Source organism: Typopeltis vanoorti, chromosome 4 (assembly GCF_054136105.1).
Source record: "Typopeltis vanoorti isolate ZY-2024b chromosome 4, IOZ_Tvanoo_1.0, whole genome shotgun sequence".
NCBI lineage: Eukaryota > Metazoa > Arthropoda > Arachnida > Uropygi > Thelyphonidae > Typopeltis > Typopeltis vanoorti.
In genome coordinates, this window is record NC_143552.1 from 160,682,386 (window position 1) to 160,698,348 (window position 15,963).

A 15,963-nucleotide genomic window follows, 5' to 3' on the forward strand; every position below is an offset into this window, starting at 1 on the left:
CCAAAATCATTGGAATAAGTGAAACATGGTTGAATGAAGATGATATTCTAATAGGAACAGAAATGGAATGATACAGTATTTTTCGGAAGGACAAGAAGGGAGGAGAAGAGCAGGAGAATTCTGTTCACATAAGGTAGACATGAAAGAGAGAAATAGTGGCAATAGTTATGAGGCAGTGTGGGGTGTAATATGGAGGTTGACAGGAAGACATATTTAGTTGGATGTTGCTATAGGCCATGGAATGTGGAGGATAGTGATGAAAAAATGTATAAACAACTTGGATTAGTGAACAAAGGAAGAGTAATTATTATGGATGATTTTAATTATAGCAGTGTAGATTGGAATGAAGAGATAACATTCGGGAATAAGGAAAATCAATTTCTCGAGTTCTTAAGAGAGAACTATCTCAAGCAGCATGTAAAGGAGGGCACATGCATTATAAGGTGCAATTGTAAGTAGGGTTTTACACTTCCAATTAGTAAGAGTGATTATGAAGTTGAACACCTGGGCTCTGGCTAGCCATATGCAGACTTCTGTGAGGAAAGGATATATGTGGAATTATAAGGTTGATGATTATTATTATTATTGTTGTTGTTGTTCCAGGCAACTCCAAGGAGTCGACACTCATCAAGGGAGGCCCTTACATCATGTCAAGAACAACTATTTGACATTCACATAGTATCTATCATACCTTGCCTTGAACTCATTCACGGTCGTAGCACCCACAACAGACTCTGGAAGCTTATTCAACTCATTCACTACTCTCCAAGTAAAAAACCTAGCTCTACCACCCTTGTCAACCACGCTCTTGCCCAGCTTCCATTCATGGCCCTTAGTCCTCCCAGCACCAGTCATATGATCCAGAAGATATTTTCAAAAATATCTTCTGGATCAATCTTATAGAAACCCTTCAGTAATTTGAATGTCTCAATCATATCACCCCTCCTTCGCCTATCGTCCAATTTCTGCAACCCACAAATCTTCAACCTATTCTCATAAGGTTCATTCCACAGACCTTCTATCATCTTGGTCACTCGTCTCTGGATCCTCTCCACTTCCTCCCCATCACGAAGAAACCCTGGTGCCCATAACTGGGCACAGTAGTCCAGATGGGGTCTTATCAAGGCTCGATACAGAGGAACAACAACTTGTTTGTCTCTGCATGCTAAAGTATTTTTCAGAAGCCAAGTGATTTGGTGAGCTGTTTTAGTCACTTTTGCAATGTGCCCCCTAAACTTCAACTCCCTGTCCACCAACACTCCCAAATCCCTGGCCTCATCAATCTCCTGGAGTATGGTTCCACCATTGCGATATACTGCTGCTATTCTTTTCACCCCAAAGTGCATAACCTTACATTGGCACATTAAATTGACATCCATTTTTCCTAGCCCAGTCCTCCAAACTATCCAAATCATCCTGTAAAATTTTGACATCCTGTGCACTCATAATTGCTCTACCCAACTTTGCATCATCAGCAAACAAGTGAACATTTCCTCTCAGATCCTTTCCTATATCATTGATGAACAAATTGAAAAGCAGTGGTCCAAGAACAGAGCCCTGTGGCACTCCACTAGTCACAAGCCGTCTTTTAGACTCCACTCCTGAATAAACCACTCTGGTATCTCTCCTTCAACCACTCTCCTATCCATCTCATCAACCCTATATCTATCCCCATCTGCTCCAGTTTACTGATTAGGGTTCTATGTGGTATCCTATCAAAAGCCTTGGCAAGGTCCAGTAGTATTACTGTAAACTCATTACCCCTATCCAGTTCAGCCGTCACTGTGTTATAAAACGTGAGCAAGTTACTGAGGCATGATCTACCCTTCACAAAACCATGTTGTCCCACCTACAATATCCCATTTTCATCTATCCAATCCTGTATTCTTTTCTTGACTAATTTCTCTAAGACCTTGACATTGATTCCTGATTTGTAAATTACCGACCGATTAGTATACTAATCGGTCGGTAATTTACAACAGCAGTCTTGGAACCACCTTTATGCGGTGGAACTATTTTCCCCTCTTTCCACCCCTCGACATTATGACAAGCTTAGGAGATAGCTTGTAACTATAGCATGGAATGAGGAGTTGAGCGGTATGGAAATAAATCTTGCTTTGGAACTGACAAAGAAATACATAACAGCATGAATGTGTGAATGTATTTCGAAGGCCGAAAGGCTGAATAAGGTAGGCATAAAATGGATGAATGAGGGCTTGAGCATGAAATCTGGAAGAAGGTAGTTTGGAAATGGTACAGGATGACTAATGTACTGATCAGTTACCTGAAGAGTATAAAGAACAAGCCAGGAGAATGACTCAGTAAGGAAAACAAAAGTGCAGTATAAGCAGAAATTGACAAATCAGGCAAAAAAAAAAAAACCCTAGAGAATCTTTTAGATATGTGGCAATTTGAAGGAAGAATGATCATGGCAAGATGATATTAATCGATGAAAATGGTAGAAGTGATCAATTATAAGGGTGTTTCATCCTGATCAGGGTGGAATCATGAAGAACTTAAGTGTAGAGGAAATAGGAGAGGATGATTTAATTGTGAGCAAGCAGGAGTTATTTGAGGAAATAAATTATCTTGATGTTAATAAGACAATAGGATTTGATGACATTTTACCACACTTCTTAAAGGAATGTTCCAGGGAACTGGCAGTAGAATTGTATGCCCTTTAATAAGTCTTACAGTGGAAAGAAGGTAAAATTGTTCCACTGCATAAAGGTGGTAATAAGGCTGTAACTTCAAACTATAGGCAAATCTGTATGTCTGGAGTTGTGAAGGTACTAGAGAGACTGGTGAGAAGTAGGATACAGAAATGGGTTGATAACAGCAGTATTCTCTGTGGTTCTCTATCAGCATTCGTTTGTTAAAGGGAGATCATGTTTTTACTAACTTGTGTACTATAACATGACAAAAATACCTTGGATAGGAGAGATGCATATATGGTGGCATACTTGGATCTTGAAAAAGCTTTTGATAGACTGCCACACATCAAACTATTAGATAACAGACTTCTGAGTTGGATCAGTGACTGGCTATCAAATAGATATCGGAAAGTTGTATATGGGGATGCAGTATCCCAAAAGAGGAAGGTCACTAATGGGGTACTGCAGAGGTCAATTTTGACACCATTGTTGTTCAGTTTGTATGTTAAATCTATTGGGATGGTTTAACTAGTGATATGCAGCTGTGTGCAGATTATACAAAATTGGGGAGAGCAATGCAGAGTCAAGCAGATGTTATGGCCTTACATTAGAACTTGAATAGATTGCATGAATGGACAGGTAAGTGGAACTACCAGTTCAGTGTTGCAAAGTTTTGCAAAAAGTTGATTTGTTAAGCAACAGTGGGATGCAAAGTATATACACTTGTTGGGCAAATTTAAATCAAGTAGAGGAGATGAGAGATCTGGGAATGGTGGTAGACAAGGACCTGAAATTCAGGGGCCACATTGTCCAAGTTGTGATGACGTCACATTGGATAATGGTAATGATGTGTATGACCATGACATGCAGAAATAGAGAAATTTATGATGCCATTGTATAAGGCTTTGATTCAAGCCTCATATGGATTATTGTGTGATTATTGGTTGCCGGGTTTTCATTATGATATGTTGGAAATGGTCCAGAGAAGATTCACAAAAGTGGTCAGTCATCTTTGGAATATGAAGTAAGAAGACTGATTGAGAGAATGTGAATTGCAAAAACCTCATGAATAGGAGGAGGAGGCAGGGGGGTGGGGAGATATGATTGAGACATATAAGCTAGTCAGGGATATTATCAGGTTGACATGGAAGAGATTTTTCATAGAATGGGAGAGGAGGGGTAGACCCAGAGGCCATCTCGGAAACTGTATAAGGAGGGTGTGAGCAAGAGAAAGAATATAATTTAACCAAAGCTAGGAGAACTTTAAACTGATTCAATGTGTCTACATTCACAACATGGTCAGATCATAATAATAATAATTGATAACACTTTTCTCTATAGACAGGCTGAGTTTGAAAATATTTAATTATAACGATAAGTTGAGTTCAATTACGCTAGAAAGCTATTGCTAGAAAAATATTAGTAATAATTTTCCATGTGCCAGAAGTTTGAAGTTATATGGTTTAAGGTGGAGTAACAAGATCAGATATGTGATAAAGTATAAAATAAAGATGCCAAGAAATTATATTCTTGATTTAATCCTTTATTCAAATGTAAGAAAGCACTGTTTGCACGTGAAGTATCTTCACAACTGGGCTATTTGTATATATAGGCCAATGACTTTGTATCAGTTGCCTCACTATCCCGTTGCCTCACTATCCCATAATGCAAAGCACACACCCTTATGGTAGTGTATAATGTATGCATTATGGGAAGGACCACTACCTAGACCAGTTTCGACCTTCTCATCTGCATTAATTCAGCCTTGGTATCTCTTCCAGGTCTGGCTTCCACTAATGTGACCTCAGTAAATGTCGAAACCAGTCTGGATACTGCTCCCTTCCCATAATGTAGTATTCTACATGTCCATAAGGGTGTGTTTTACACTATCTTTAATTTATAGTATAATCAAGTGAAAAACTCTCAACATGGTAAAGTGTTGTGACAGACCTAGTGGGTCAGTGACAGTGACAAAAATGCATGGAAAAATCAACCTGATGCTAAACAAGTAATTGCTAAACAAGTAATTATAATGAGCGACTTAAATTATCCAAACATGGGTTGTGTAGTTGAAATCTCATGCTAAAAATGAAGTTAAATGTATTGAGGCTGTCGTGAGACAATTTCCTCATGCAGCAAGCGACAGAAGAAACTCAAGCTTAAAGAGCATTAGACCTGATTATAGTATCAGTGTTTTTTGTTTAAAGACATCACTCTGTTCTACCACTGATTGCTGATAGTGGTCATGCTGTATACTGACCTGAGAAGTGGCTAAGTATATGAATGTTCCATTCAGCAGAAAAGCTTACATATCGAAACTCAAAGTATGACATTAGAATCAGCTGAAGAGAATACTAAGTTTGGTCCAATGGTATCAATTGCTAGGTATGGATATCAATATTGCATGGGAAACATTAAAAAAAAAATGGTGCAGTATCAGAATATGTCACTGGAGTTTTGATGAATAAATAGGGTAGATCACAGAAGTGAATGTGCTGTCTTAGTAAGCAAACGATTTTTAAGAAAAAGATTATCTAGAAGGAATACCATGTGCACAAGAATGATGTTATGAAAATTACAATAATCATTACAAATCACAAATGCCAAGTATGAAAAGAAACTGGCTCTGCAAGTTAAAGAGAGAATGAATGCGAAAGAAATAACTACTGAATGTGATGGTATGCAGAAGGGATTGTTCAACTAATGAGTTCCCATTTTGCTAAGAGTTATAACTTGGACTATACAACAAGGAGCTCAATGCTACCTCTACAATGTACGAAGAAACTAAGAAACTCGTGTATGAAGAGGAGATACAGGAGCTGTTGCATAAACTAAATAAGAATTTAGCAATAAGGGCCAATGCATTGGCCCTTATTGCTAAATTCTAAAAAGGTATTCAGCACAAATTCTAAAAGGGTATTCGTATTCAGTTCAGCTGGCTGTATAATTTGATTCTCAACACAAGGAAGATTCTTACAGAAGTGGAAAGAATATATGGTAATCCCATTGCACAAAGGCTTTGTGCAGTGTCACATTTTATAACATCACCATTGAATTAGATGAGGATAATTCAAGAGGGGAATGCATATAGCATGGAAGACTGTTGCACAAGTTGGAGGATGTGGTATTAGAGTATAAACTGTTAGTTTGGATAATACAGCAGCTGAATGACCAGTATCAAAAAGCAGTATATATATATATACACACACACATACAGCGGTATCTCGCTAATCCGAACTAATAAAAACCGTGCTAGTTCGGATTAGCAAATTTCTCCCCAAGAGATAACAATAACTAGCGTTTAACACAAAAATAATAAGATTCTAATGGTACATCAATGACAGAAACTGATAGAAAAAAAAGCTACTGTACTGTAATGTAAAACAAAAAATAATGCAGTACACAAATTTATTTTTGTAAAAAATTTAATTTCTTGTACCTGTATTGTTGAGGATTCTGATTTAATAGAATTGCATAGTTCAGTACGTAACTTAATTTGCGTAAAAATAACACATTCTTGTACACAACACAAAAAAGTTTCACAAAATAACAGAAAAAAAGGTTTTTATTTCTTTGTCACTGATTTTCTTTTGTTTCTTCGAAGCTAAACTTTTTTCGAATGCTTCTTCTCGGAGCTGCATCAGCAACAAAATTTTGTGGAATAGTGTATCATTCTGCCTTAGCACATTCTATACACATATTAAAACTGTCAGCTGCCTCTTCGTGTTTTACTTTTTTTTTCTTCGAGTTCTTCATCGTTATCGTCTTCTAATTCATTAGAGGATGATGATTCTATATAATACATCATAAATATGTAGCGTCATATTTATAATTTAAGCATCTGATTTGATTTCGATTTCATTTTCGGTTCTACCTGTAATTGATTCTGTAACATCTGTTTGTGAAATTTCATCATCTGGATTTATATTTTTAACCAAATTATGCACATTTTGAATTTCCTCTTTTTGTGTATATTTGTGATTCATGCTGGCAATACAGTATGTACTGTACAGTATAAAAAAGCAAACGTGAACACACACAGTACATCAAAATAGGCCTCCAGTATAACTATACAATCGACAGTACGAAAAAACACTGTACTGTAATAATAATAAAATAAAAAATAATAATACTTAATATACACAAAATAATAATACTTAATAAATAACACTTTTTTTTCTTTCAAACCGCAGTTTGGATTACTGGAGGGTTCGGACTAAAGAGGTTCGGATTAGCAAGATGCCACTGTGTGTGTGTGTGTATATGGGGGGGGGGGGTTTGAATGCTGCCAAGAAAGGTTGCTAGATTTATCTCTCATAGAACAATGTATGATTGGATAGCTCACCTTTGCGGAGAGGGGGGTGCAGGTAGTGTAAATATCAATATAAGGTATGACAGCTGATGTGGGTGATATGTAGCCTTCTTCAGTGAGTTTTAACTTTCTGGAGGTCTCCAGTGATAATAACTAGCACAAAATGAACTTTCTGAATTATTAGTTTAATATTTGGATCAACAGACATGTGGTGGCAAACATTTTCTAACAAGTTCTGTTAACATAAATTGTGAAACCAGCTGAATGTAAGTCTTCCATCGTGTCTGAAAATGTCAATGACACTGCATTCACCAAATATTGATAACCTTGTTAAGAAAATGACAACAAGTCACATTAAAAATTTTATTATAATTGTATTAATAAAAATAAGTATATTTTATTATATATTCGTAATATAATTGTTTTACTTAGTTTCATTCAAACTTTATAATAAATTGTTCTTGTAGTCCAGATAACATTCAAAATTTATGCCCTAGAATTAACATCCATCCTATTTCATGCGTACAAGTTGGTAGACTTCTACCCAACAATTATTGTGGCCTGTTTTCATATGCAGACTTTGAAGTATTCCAATGAAAGGTTGCCATTTTCTCTGAAATGGCTCTAGAAGAAGAAATAGTTCAGTTACTAATGATTGCTTTGCAAGGATATATCATCCAGTTAGTGTTACATGGGTGTTGCCTTCTCTGTTACCTCAGTAACTTTGCAGAGACTGATGAGCATTGAGGTAGATGAACTGGAGGTACTCGATATATTGAAAAACACCAATGTGAATACAGCAGTGGGTCCGGATGGTATATTATTATTAACATCTGATCTCCATTGAGTCAGAACATTCATGTATTGCCTGAATGTGTTGTCTACATTCACAACTCACTCAGGCAATGCATCCCACCCTCCATGCAAAGAACCTGCTCCTCACTCCTCTGCTCACACCCTCCTATACAGTTTCCAGCGATGGCCTCTTGATTATCTCTTCCATGTCAACCTGATAACCCCTGACTAGCTTATGTGTCTCAATCATATTCCCCCCCCCCCTTCCTCCTATTCACGAGGTATTGCAGCTTACATTCTCCCAATCTGTCCACATACTCCACATTCCAAAGACCACTGACCACCTTTATGAATCTTCTCTTGACCCTTTCCAGAATATCCTCGTCAACATGAAAACCCAGTGACCAAATCTGTGCACAATAATCCATGAGTTCTGATCAAAGCTTTATACAATGACATCTTAACCTCTCTATTTCTTCATATTAGGATCCTCCGCATCATTGCCATTATCCGATGTGACATCTTCAAAACTTGTGCAATGTATCCCCTGAATTTCAGGTCAAGTCCACCATCACTCATAGATCTTTAATCTCCTCTACTTGATTTAAATTTCCCCACTAAGTGTATACTATGCATCCCATCATTGTTTACCAAATCTCAAAACCTTTCACTTTGCAACCCTGAACTCCACCAAGATGGAAGACAGAAGAAGCAAATTACAGACCTATTAGTATCTCTGGAGTGGTGGTTAAAGTATTGGAAAAGTTAGTTAAAAGTAAAATTCAGGAATGGGTAGAAAGGAATGTGATACTTTATAAGGAACAGCATGGCGTTGTGAACGTAGGTTGGTCCTGCCTCAGTAATTTAATCACATTTTATAATAAAATGACAGCAGAAATGGATAAAGGGAATGGTTGCACCATGATACTGCTGGACTTTGCAAAGGCATTTGATGAAATACCACGTGAAAAACTATTACATAATTGGGAGCAAATGGAAATGGATGTTCTTCCAAGAGAAATAACCAGAATGGATAGCAAAGGAAAAGAGGTCAACGATATTATTATTATTATCTGACACCTCCAGGGAGTCTAAAGACTCATCGAGGGAGTGTGCCAACAGCATCGAACGATTTAATCCCTTCCAACTACTAACCGTGCTCAAACTTACTTAACTGAGCCATTCGTAGCAGAGGCTCTACCAGTCGACCAACCTTTAGGGGAACTTTTCTTTTAACAAAAATAAGGTGTCATTTAAGGGAATGTTAGTGAACAATGAGGGGATGGTCTGCCCCGGGTGGCACTTTGAACCTTTTTTGAACTTTTGCAGTTAATTCTAAAATACAGTCGAGAACTCATTTCCAAATATTGTAATACTACTGCGAATTTTCCTCATAGTTGCTGTAAGTGATGCTAGTTGTGAGAGGAGTTTTTCTAAATAAAACTGATTAAGAATTACCTACATTACTATAACTGGTAATTAATTTACGGAATTAACAACGCATATGAAGTATATTAATTAAAGATAACTTTAATGAATCACTTCTATATTTCGGCAATGTCACATTGCCATCTTCAGGAACATAAAGATATGGTATGTGCACTAAGGAACTAACAAAGCAAATGAGGAAGAAAGTAAGAAACTAATTTTGTTCCTGAAGTCCTAATGGTGCCCTCTTGCAGGCTAATTTGGTAGTCTTGGCAGTTGGGCTGAAATTCTCATAATGAAAGTCTCCCAAATTTGGGGCAGTTTCATGCACCCAAATTTGTTGAGGTTAGGAACGTTTTTTAGAGCTGCTGAAGATTCTTTGAATAATCTTTCGTATTTAAGCTTGCTGCGATGGATTATTTTTGTTTTCTTCCAACGAATTTTATGGTGGGTATCTAAGGCATGGTCTGCCAACCCCTCTGGGTTGGCAGACCATGCTGTACTGGTGAAACCGGATGTAGTCTTGATGTTCTGAAATCCTGATATTTGTTGTTCTGCCTGTTTGGCCGAAGTAGGACAATTTGCAGCTGCAAGGGACCTGGTATACACCAGGTAGGTCTAAGGGAAGTGGTTGGTCTTTGGTAGGGCGGATAAGGGATGCCAACTTTTTATATGGTCTGTAACAGGAAGTAAGGTCATATTTTTTGAGGATATTAGTTATTTTTTCAGAGGTGCCCTGGATGTAGGGGATAGTGATAGACTAGGTGTAGTCTTTATTGTGGAGGGGGGGGGGGGGTTGTGGTTTATAGGTTTTAGTATTTTTTGGATTTTTTTGGGGTTATAGCCATTGGCTAAGAAAGTGTTGAGGATGTGGTTTAGTTCCATAGTCAGGGCCTTGTCATCTGAGCAGATTAATTTTGCCCTGTTATATAGTGTTTTTATCACCCCATATTGTTGTGAGGGGGGGGATTGCTGGTGAATGTATCTGCCAGTGTGGGTGGGTTTTCTGTAAACAGAGAAAACCAAAGATCCATCAAGCTGGCGGGTGATTAAAGTGTCTAGGAAAGGGAGGGTGTTGTTTTCCTCTTTTTCTAAGGTGAACTGGATTCTGGGATGTTGGTTGTTTAAGTGTGTTAGGAAGGAGTGGAGTGTGTCTGAGCCATGTGGCCAAATAGCAAACATCATCCACATAACGAAGCCAAATAGTAGGTTTTTGTGGGGCAGAGTTTAAGGCTTTCTCTTCAAATGTCTCCATAAAGAAATTGGCCAAGGGTGGGGAAAGTGGTGAACCCATGGCTGTCCCCTCTATCTGTTTGTAGAACTTTCCTTGCCAAATGAAATAGCCTGAGTTCATTGTGAACTGAAATAGGGCTGAGATATCGGGAGGAAACTTAGCTTGGATGAGCTCTAAGGTTTCTTTGAGTGGGACATTAGTGAATAGGGAGGAGACGTCAAAACTGACCATTATGTCAGTGTGTTGGAGTGTGAGGTTTTCTATACTGGCTTTAAAGTGGGCTGAGTTTTTTATGTGTGATGGTGTGTTGCCAGTGTAGTGTGTGAGCGTTTTGGCTAAATGTTTGGCTAATTTATATGTGGGGGAATCAATGCCATCCACTATGGGACGCAATGGCACATTTTGTTTATGTATTTTTGGGAGTCCATATAATCGGGGGGGGTCTAGAGTTATAAGGTTTAAGTTTGTTGGTGACTTCCACAGGCCAAGAAGTGACCTTCTTAAGGAGTCTGTGGATAGTTCTGATCTGAGAGTTGGTCGGATTATATTCAATGGGGAGGTAAGTAGTACGGTCTCGTATTAAAGAATTTAGCTTACCTTTGTAGTCTTTTTGATTGAGTACCACAGTGGCGCTTCCCTTATCAGCTTTGGTGATTACTATTTTTTTGTCGTTTTTTAATTCTTGTAGGACTGTATATTCGTTTTTGGATAAGTTGGATTTCGGAGGTTTGGCTTTAGTGAGAACACTGACTACATCCAGTCTCGCGTTGTTGGCGATATGGTTAGGCAGGTTGCGAATTCCACGCTCTATTTGGATCATGATTTCTTCAGCAGGTATCCTTTTTGGAGCTAGGGCGAAATTGTGACCACGTGAAAGTGCGGTGAGTGCTTCAGGCTTTAAAACTGCCGACGAGAGGTTGACTACTGTGTTAAGTGGTGGCTGGGGTACAGAAGTTCTAGCTACACCATTGGTTGTATGGATATGGCATTGGATGGGGGGGGGGGCTGCTGATAGGTAGATATCAGAGAGTGGTGTATGGTGGGGTGGAGTGGAATCAAGGCAAATCTGCATCTTCAAATCAAAGATGCCAAGAAATTATGTTCTTGGTTTCACCCTTTATCCAAATGCAAGCGAACTTTGCAATTTATCACTTCACAACTGGGTTGCTTGTATATAGAGGCTAATGACTTCCCATCAATTGCCTTTATATCCCATAATGCAACACATATCCTTATGGACATGTACTAATTGCTGTGCATTATTGGAATGGCCACTACTCAGACCAGTTTTACCCTTTACTAAGGTCTCATCAGTGGTAGCCAGATCCAGGAGAGATACCAAGGCTGGAGTAATGCAGAAGTCATATTTCCATATACAAGCAGTCAAAAGGTGTCACACCTGATTACTAATATACTTTGAATTAGAGATAGATGTTGAAAGGTTTTTTTCACTTGGTTATATTATACTAGAGATTAAAGATGCCAAGGGGTTATATTCTTGATTTCATCCTTTATCCAAGTGTAATCAAACAAAGTTTACACATGAAGTCACTTCATGACTGGTTACTTGTATATAGAGGCTAATGACTTCACATCAATTGCCTTAGTATCCCATAATGCAACACACACATCCTTACTGACATGTATAAATGCAATGCATTATGGGAAGGACCACTACTCTGAATCAGAGATAGATGTTAAAAGTTAAAAGATTTTTTAACTTGGTTATACTACAAATTAAAGAATGTCAAGAAATTATATTCTTGGTTTAATGCTTTATCCAGGTGTAAGCAAACAAAGTTTGCACATGAAGTATCTTCACGACTTGGCTACTTGTGTATAGAGGCATTACTTCAGCCTTGGTATCACTTTATGAAACAATTCCAATGAGCTTAATACTGAGTGGAGGAATTATTGATGTTATTTCAGATGAGCATTTCTCATGGAAATATATGTGACATATATAGTATATATTTTTATTTTGTGCCCATACACAAGAGGTTGGTTGATCAACCTATAGTACATTAGTACCGTGTATTCCTTGAAAAACACAGCAGGAGGGAGACTGCTCCAATGTGCAGGAATGAAGGAGGAGGAAAAGAAACTTGGTCTGTTTGTTTTCTAGGCGTACTGTGAAGGGATGTTGAGCAGCTGCACATCTGCAGTTCCAACGAGCTTAATACTGAGTAGAAGAATTATTGATGTTATTTCAGATGAGCATTTCTCATGGAAATATTTGTAGAATATACATGTTGCAGAAACTAAATGTCTCTGCAAAAGTGGTGGGGGGGGTGAGTTGGTAAGAGATGGGTCATTAATAAGTCTAATTGCTCTCCTCTGTATTGAGTCAACCATTTTGAAGGAGCTTTTAAGGGCCCCACCCCATATGTGGGAGCAGTATTCAATAGCTGGATGGATTTGTGATTTGTTGTATAATGTTAACAGCTGTTCAGGGGTGGAGTAACGTCTTGAGCAACAGAGAAATCCTAGATTTTTTTGAAGCTGAGGATGCAATGGTTGTGATGTGTTTATGTCAGGAGAGGTTTGATGTGAGGGTAATTCCAAGGAGAAATCTCAAACTGTCTGGAAATTTGGGTATCATCAAAAAGAATACTGGGGAAAAAAAGGTTCTTTTTTATGGGAAATAGGACAGAATTGGGTTTTATTAGCATTGAAATTGATGAGGTTATCTGAACCACATTGGAGGATGGCTTGGAGAACCGAATTGACAGTGGCGGTGCTTGATGCCCTGTTGGTTTAGGCATGTGTTGAGTAAGATTCATCAAATGAAAGGGAGGAGGGCAGTGTGCTGTTGTCTGCAAAACTGTGTATTGGGCTGGAGGTCAACTGAAGTAGATCATTGATATATAGCAGGAAAAGGGTTGGTGAGAGGACAGAACCTTGTGCAACCCCAGTATTAGTTGAATGGTAAGAGGATAGGGAACCATCCACCATTACTCTCAGTGTGCGTTCAGGCAGAAAGCTGGCAATCCAACCACAGAAGTCCTGGGACAGACCAAATGATGGTAGTTTGCTTAGTAAGCCTTTGTGCAAGACCTGGTCAAAGGCTTTGGGGATATCAAGTGCAACCACTTGAGATATGCCAAACTTTTCCATGGCATTTTATCCAGAGATGGGTGACATATATGAGCAGATCTCCTGTTGATCAGCAGTGACAGAATCCATACTGGTGGTTGTTTATTGGGTGGGTGTCTTCAAGGTAGTGTAAGGAGTTGGGAATTGATGATTTTTTTCCATTACTTTAGACAGAACTGAGGTAAGTGAGATCGGGCGGTAGTTGGACGGCAGTGACTTATCATTCTTCTTGGGAATGGGTTGGATATAGGCCTATTTCCACTTTGTTGGATAGATTCCATTGGAGTAAGAGAGTATATATATAGGTGCCATAGGATAGGAGTCAGTTCTAGTGCACAAACTTCAGGACAATTGGGGGAATGCCATCAGGGCAAGGAGACTTTTTTGTGTCTAATTTAGACATTTTTCTGATATCCTGGCAAAAGGTATAGGGGGCATTGCATGTTTGGTGTCTGGAATGGTTGGGGGACATTTACCATCATCAGTTATGCATGCATTGGAAGCAAAGTGGGAAGTCAGAATATTGGTTTTTTTCTGTGGGTAATGATGCAATAAAGCCATCTAGGTATGATAAGGGTGGGAACAATGTTGGGCAGAAGTTATGGCCAATTGCTTTGGTGAGAGATCAAAAGGCTCAGGCTGCCATTTGGACAGGCTGCTAGTATCCTGCTTTTTGCTCTTTTGAACTCTGTTTTGGAAGCATTGATTTTTTTTTTTTTTTTTTTTGCAACTATTCCAGGCTTCGGCATAAGCTCGAAAGGAGGATGGGGTTCTTGATTTCTACCAGTTACGGTATGTCTGTTGTTTCATCTGTACAGCCTTGGCACATCTTTTGGAGAACCAAGGTTTAGTTAGGGAATGGCAGTTCAGTGTAGTGTGTGGAATGTATGTTTCCATGCCGGTGAGAATTACTTTGGTAATAAGTTCGGTGCATATGTTTGGGTTGGAAGGCCGGAAACATTAGTCCAACCATGGGAATGTGACATAGAAGTTGCAGAGGCTGTCCCACTTGGCACTGTTATAATGCCAAACTACTCTAGTATGGGAGTGTCTGTGTAAGCATTGCTGCATGGGGGAGGAGATGAGCACTAGATTGTAGTCAGAATTACCCAGGGGTCTCACTACCTTCACTGTGTATTTTGAAAGGGTCATTGGTAAGGAAGAGATCTAGGATGTTTGGGGAGTAGTTCGAGTTATCTGGTATTCTGGTTGATATCTGAACAAGTTGTGTAAGGTCGTTAGTGATGGCAAATGTTTTGGCATCTCTGCCTGCAAGATCTGTACAACTGGAGGAGGGAAGCCAGCTGGTGTTGTGGACATTAAAGTCTCCTAGGAGGATAATTTCACTGTTGGAAAAGTGGGATTGGAGAAAATCAATTTTTAAGTAGAGGAGATTAAAGAGCTCAGAGTCGGTTGCGTTGGGGGTAGCGATAGAGACAGTAAATGAATTTGACTGAGTGGGGAAGGGATATTTTCAACCAAAGATGATCAAAGTTGTGTGATTCTAGGTTGGGTGCTCTCTGTCAAGGTACGTCAGAGCAGATGTATGTGCAGACACCACCTTTGGGATTAAAGTTGTTAAAGAGTGAGTAGTTTGGAAGGTTGAGATAAATAGTGCTGAAGGAAGGTGAGATTTGAGAGTCTGCCAGAAAGAGTAGGTGGGGTTTGGTACACTGAAGGTGGTAGTGGACACTATTAAGGTTGGAGTTTAGGCCATGGATGTTGGTGAAGTAGATATACAAGGTTCTGTGAGGCATATATTTGACCGCAAGGGTCTTGTACATTTCCTATGCAGTGCCTGCATACTGGTTTCCATGATGGCTACTAGTGGAGTCACTTGATTTTTGCACCAGTTTTAATTTTTTAATTTATTAAGTTTAATTATATTTATTATTTATGTAATTATTAATTATTTAATTATATTTTAATTTAATTTAATTACAGCCCCAATAGTTTTTAAGCCTTAAACATGCTACTGTATACATAGAGGGATTCCAATGTAAGCATGCACACTGTTTTTTTTAATGTAATTTCTATTGTTGTTTAATAACTATACTGATGATGTCTTAATTATACTTAAGATGAAATAATTACATATTAAAAAATTAATTACTGTGTCATGCATGTGATTTTTTAGTCATGTTAGTTCATTTTCACTATGACTTTTTTTCGAAATCAATAGAGTATTGTTTTTAATGAATAAATACGCAGTAATCTGCCCTTCATCTGACATTCAGAACAACTATGCCTCAATTAACTGACCCATGTATGTCAACTGAATTATGTTAGAGTACCATGCAATTGTACTTCACTTATTCAACTCTCCGGTTATCAGAATAGCAAATTGCCTTCCCACTGTGGTCAGATAAGTGGTAGATTACTGTATATATGTATTATGATAATGTAATTAAAGAAAAATTAACACTTATATTGGGATGTTTTTA

The 15,963-nt window shown here is 38.4% G+C and overlaps 1 protein-coding gene across 4 annotated transcripts in view; it reads left to right on the forward strand.

Annotated features, from left to right (window-relative positions):
- Positions 1-15,963, forward strand: part of LOC150107798 (kinase suppressor of Ras 1-like) — a 441,142-nt gene that overhangs the window by 360,865 nt on the left and 64,314 nt on the right. The window lies entirely within an intron of this gene.